This window comes from Gossypium raimondii, chromosome 13 (assembly GCF_025698545.1).
Source record: "Gossypium raimondii isolate GPD5lz chromosome 13, ASM2569854v1, whole genome shotgun sequence".
NCBI lineage: Eukaryota > Viridiplantae > Streptophyta > Magnoliopsida > Malvales > Malvaceae > Gossypium > Gossypium raimondii.
Genome location: NC_068577.1, coordinates 17,682,045 through 17,687,157, shown reverse-complemented (window position 1 = coordinate 17,687,157; position 5,113 = coordinate 17,682,045). Strand labels below are relative to the sequence as shown.

The window sequence follows — 5,113 nt, the reverse complement described above, 5'->3', positions numbered from 1 at the left end:
GGTGTCTACTTCATGCATTTCGACTACTCGTCTTCCTAAAGCTGCTTGATTTGTCGGCCATTGATAATTGTTTTTGGCTATTCTCTTAATGATCTCGTAAGCCTTATTATAAGACTTCAACAGGAGAAAACCATTCGCAGAAGCATCTACCGCCAACCTTATGTGTGCATTGAGACCATTGTAAAATGTTTCCAACTGGATGCAATGTGAAATCCCGTGGTGAGGGCATTTACGTAGTAGCTCTTTGAATCTTTCTCATGCCTCATATAGGGACTCATCATCCATCTGCTAAAAAGTGGTGATCTCATTCCGCAACTTAGCATTTTTGTTAGGTGGGAAATATTTTACCAAAAATATTTCAACTAATTATTGCCAAGTAAAAATTGAATTGGATGGCAACGAATTAAACCATGCTCATACCCAATCTCGGAACAAGTATGGAAACAACTTCAACCTAAGTGTGTCTTCAGTTGCACTGACTATCTTGACGGAATCACTCACCTCCATAAGCAATCGATGGTGAAGATTTGGAACTTCTGTGGGCATTCCACTAAATTTGATTATTGTTTGAAGCATCTAAAACATCACAAGCTTTAATTTAAACTGCGGTGCCTCGACCTCCGGTCTCCTAATTCTAAGATTTAGTTCATTAAAAAATGGCACGACATACTTTCTTATGGGTCGATCCCTCTCATCAGCAATAATGATTGGATTTCAAGAATTAGCGGCTCAATTCCCTTGAACATCGTATTGATACTCAAGGTCAATTTCTGTGGCTTATCTCTGGGCTAATCTTTCTCGTCTTCTTTGTCTAAATAACCGTTCGATTTTAGGGTCTACAGGGAGTAAATCAATGATTCGATCTATACTCATCAAGACCTTAAAAGAAAATAAAAAAATAAAGAAAAAGAATAAAATAATTAAATAATTAATTTGTAAATTTAGAAATTAAAAGAATAAATAAAAACCAGATTACAAAGAATAATTTCACAAAAATGATTAAGGGTATAGTTCCCAGCAATAGTGCCAAAAACTTGTAGCGCGTGGTTTGTACAAGTGTACACAATCGTTATCAAGTAATAAGTAAGTATAAGAGTTATCATCTCCACGGGGATTGTATATGTTAATCAATAATTTGTAAAATTAATATTAACAACTTGGTAAGAAAAACACAATAATTTTTAGTGTTGAAAAAAATAAATGACTACATGTAAAGTGACCCCTAATACAAGTTAACCTAAATGAAAATGAAATGAATGGTTAAAAATGGACGAGATGGATTTACCAGCAAAATTCACAAGATTTTAACAATGATAACATGTATAGGCTAGAATAATTACATTATTTAACTTAGTTCATTTTCATCATGCTTACAATGTTCCGGAATAATAATCCAAGGCAACTTGATCTTTCATGAGCTTGAAACCAAAATTATGTCCTTTTGGAATCTTTTACTTAGAAAAACATGCACTTTACTGATCATATTCATCTAAGGGTTTCTTAGAATTCATGTGAAGTAATAGGGACGAGTTAGGTTTGAAACAGTTTAATCACATAAACCTAAAAACTATGCAAGATAATAGAGCTCTTTCGAGTTATTATGAACCTTCAATTTAGTCGGGTTAGGATCTAAATTAAGCATGCACTTTTCAATTACTGTGTCCATTACTCGTCATCTGGTTAGGATTGCTCAACTAATTCTAATGCATCGAATCACGTATGAATGAAATACATACTTGAGTTTAATTGAAAACATGAACGACTGAGGCATAGAACACCATAAACACAATTTAAATTAACTTTATTAAATTAATGTAATCATTCTAGTTCAACAAAATTAAGCTATCATCATTAATGAAAAAATAAAAAAGCAATTTGCAAACATAATGAATAATCAAGGAAGAGCAAAAAGGAAAAAACAACTCTTTGATAGTGTGATCATTAATCGTGCAGGCTTCCTACAATTCTCACAGTTGCTCCTCGACAAACTACTCCTCAAGGTGGTTGGCCAAGAGTAATTTTTTCTCTAGGAATTACTTAGCTAAATAAGGAAATGGGATGGGTGGAAAAGAATGAAAGTTTGAGAGAAATGAGAGAATGGATGAATGGTGTTAAAGGATGAAATGAAGAATTATCCAAGCTTCTCAAGCACTCCAAAATATGCCCAAATACTTAGCCACCAAAGCTACACTTAGTTTATGATATTATCTAGCACACATAAACTTTTATGAGTTCCTACGCTCAAGGCCCAGTACTTCTAGGCCCAAATTCTGGGGCGTTACAAGTAACATCTTTCTTATTTCAAGTAGGGTATCCTAAGATTATCAAGCCTCCTGGGTCTATAAATATGATCCTTAATTCTGTGAAATTATTCACTGAATATTCTGCCATCAGTCTTGTTAGGTATGATTGTCCAAGTTCGCATTGCATGAATTTTGTATGTTTTGTTTTTTTAAAGTAATATGTGTGTTTGTTGCAAACCAGTCAGGCCGTCTACTAGCAAGGATAAAGGCAAAGCTAAACTTGTTTAAGTTTCTCCATTTTTCGGTAAGTGGTCTGGAATTATTTGAAGTATGTTAACTGTCATGTTGTTCAATTTATAATGATATGTTTTCTTTTAAGAATTATGTTTCTGAAAAGGTAAGTTTTCTAAAATGATATGTTTTAAAGCTACGAACCTTTGTTTTCAAATGCGAATTGAAAATATGATTTTTAAAGCATAGTTTTGTGCAAGCTCCTATACGAGCTACTATGCGAGCTAAAGTTTTAAAGAATGTTTTCAAAAACGATTTTACAAGTTGTGTATTAGCGAAGCTCTCTACGTGAGCTTAAGTGACAAGTTCTGTATCAGCGAAGCTCCTCACGTGAGCTTAAATGACAAGTTGTGTATCAGCGAAGCTCCTCACGTGAGCTTAAATGACAAGTTGTGCATCAGCGAAGCTCCCCTCGTGAGCTTAAATGACAAGTTGTGTATTAGTGAAGCTCCCCATGCAAGCTTAAGTGACAAGCTGTGTATCAGCAAAGCTCCCCATGTGAGCTTAAATGTTTGTGCTTCTCAATGATCCCAACTTTATGCGAGCTAGTGTGATATGTCTGAAAGTGCCTGTTCAAAGAAAATGTTTTTTTTAAGTGCGAGTTGGCTTAACAATTTTAGGGCGAACCCAGACTCGATTTTTAACAGTTTTTATACAAAAAAATAACCCTCGTGATTTTAAAGTGAGCCCTACCAAGTATGTTTTAAGAAAAGGCTAATAAGTTTTTGAAACTGTTTTCCAAAGTTATGTTTCTTGACAAAATCTGCGAACTAGGTCTCACAACCTCACCTGCGGACCCATCACACAAAACATTTTCAAGACTAAAGTTTATTTTTTCTATTTCTAAAACATATTCTAATTTTTTTGATTGTTCACTAAGTTCACAATGAACTCACCCACTCCTCTCTTACTTCGTCTCAAGTAAGTAGGTCACAGATAAGCATTGGGCAGGTCGATGATGTGGCGAGGTACACTTCTGAGCAGATTTTGGCGATCTTGGGTTAAAGGCAATAGGATTATTGTTATGGGTTTAGAATTAAATGTTATATTTCTAACTTTATGAATATGACAATATTATTTGAAGTTTAGACTATTTTGATACGTTTAAATTCTCAGTACATTAATTTGTGAACCATGTTTAAAGTACTTGTTATTTCATAAATAAAGTTGATGATGTTCATACATGAGAGTACTATGTTTTATTTACATACAAGATAGGTTTATGATTAAGGTTTATTGCATGTTGCGAGCCATATTTGCATGCGTACCCCTGACTCTACGATCCTATAAACAAAAGTGGTCCCGTGTAAGTGATGCAAACCTTAATTTTACGCGTACCCCTGTTATGATTATTTATCACATGCGAACCATTAGTAAGATATGCGAACCCATGATTATATGTGAACCCTATTGAAATATGGATGTTCCTTATTATTGCAAAGTCTATCTATTTGCCAAAGCATGATATATCTATGGATTTTTCATATTTAGCGAACTTGTCGCTTTGTATGTAATCTTATTATATCTTGTGTGCTTTGCGAACTTATGTTGATTATTGTTAAGTGAACTCTTGTGTTATGTGACTTCATGCAAAGTCTGATAAGTATGCAAGCATGTGCCTTAAACTAAATTGCAAACTTATATGTTTTCTTGTTATGTGAACTATGTTGTCGTTTGAAAAGTCTAAGTTGTGCTGCGAACACTTACATATGTTGTTATGAGGCATGTAAACGTGCTTATGTTTGTTTGTGAAGCTCGCATGTTTGCTTTCTATTTTCACTATTGTGTTTTAATTTAGTGCAACTTTTGTTAAGACTTAAGTGGTCTGTTCGAAGTTAGGTTGGGAGTCAACTGAGAGTCACTTCGGTGGCTAATGTAGCTTGCCAAATTCAAGTCAAAACTTCTAAGTCAGGTTTGGGGTGTTGCATACACATATTCTTCCTCTTCATGATAATTGTTGTGCTCAACTTGTGTAACAATTGTGGTTATTCTTCGCTGAACTTCTTCACTTAATTTAAGGGTATCATAATTCATATAAAAAATCTTTTACATATTATTAAATTCATTCATAACCTGAAAAAGTAACCAAGTGAAAATAATTTCAGATTTTGTGACATTTTATACAACATAAAGAAGCTTGAATAAAAGCTTACCATAAAAAGTATCATACATTAGTTTTACACATAAAAAAAAGTAACATAGTCATATCACACTAATAACCCTAAGGACCTTATGATGAAGGTGGTTGATGTAATGGTTGGAAGGGAAATGAGGATGTTGCTAACAAGGATTAAAATGATGCATTTGGATTTTGTTCAACATACTCAAATCGAGGCCACCAAACCCTAACATCTGGATCTAAGTTCAAAAACACCTCTCGTTTCACCGACATTTAGAACATTTTAATGGCAAAAAAGTACAGTTCATTTTTTTTTGGAATTTCATCTCCCAAAGCATGCAAAGTATCCATTGCATCTAAAATTGAGAGAGAGAAAATATTTTCATTCACCTACTTCCTTGGACTAGACATACTCTCAAACAACTTCTCAATCAAAGTAGTTAATGTCTTTCCTGATAAT

At 33.9% G+C, this 5,113-nt stretch overlaps 1 non-coding gene across 1 annotated transcript; it reads left to right on the top strand.

Annotated features, from left to right (window-relative positions):
• The first annotated feature begins 211 nt into the window (after positions 1-211).
• On the top strand, positions 212-317 carry LOC128036251 (small nucleolar RNA R71). Its single transcript, XR_008193049.1, has one exon. It is a non-coding gene; the product is annotated as a small nucleolar RNA R71 (small nucleolar RNA).
• The last annotated feature ends 4,796 nt before the right edge of the window (positions 318-5,113 follow it).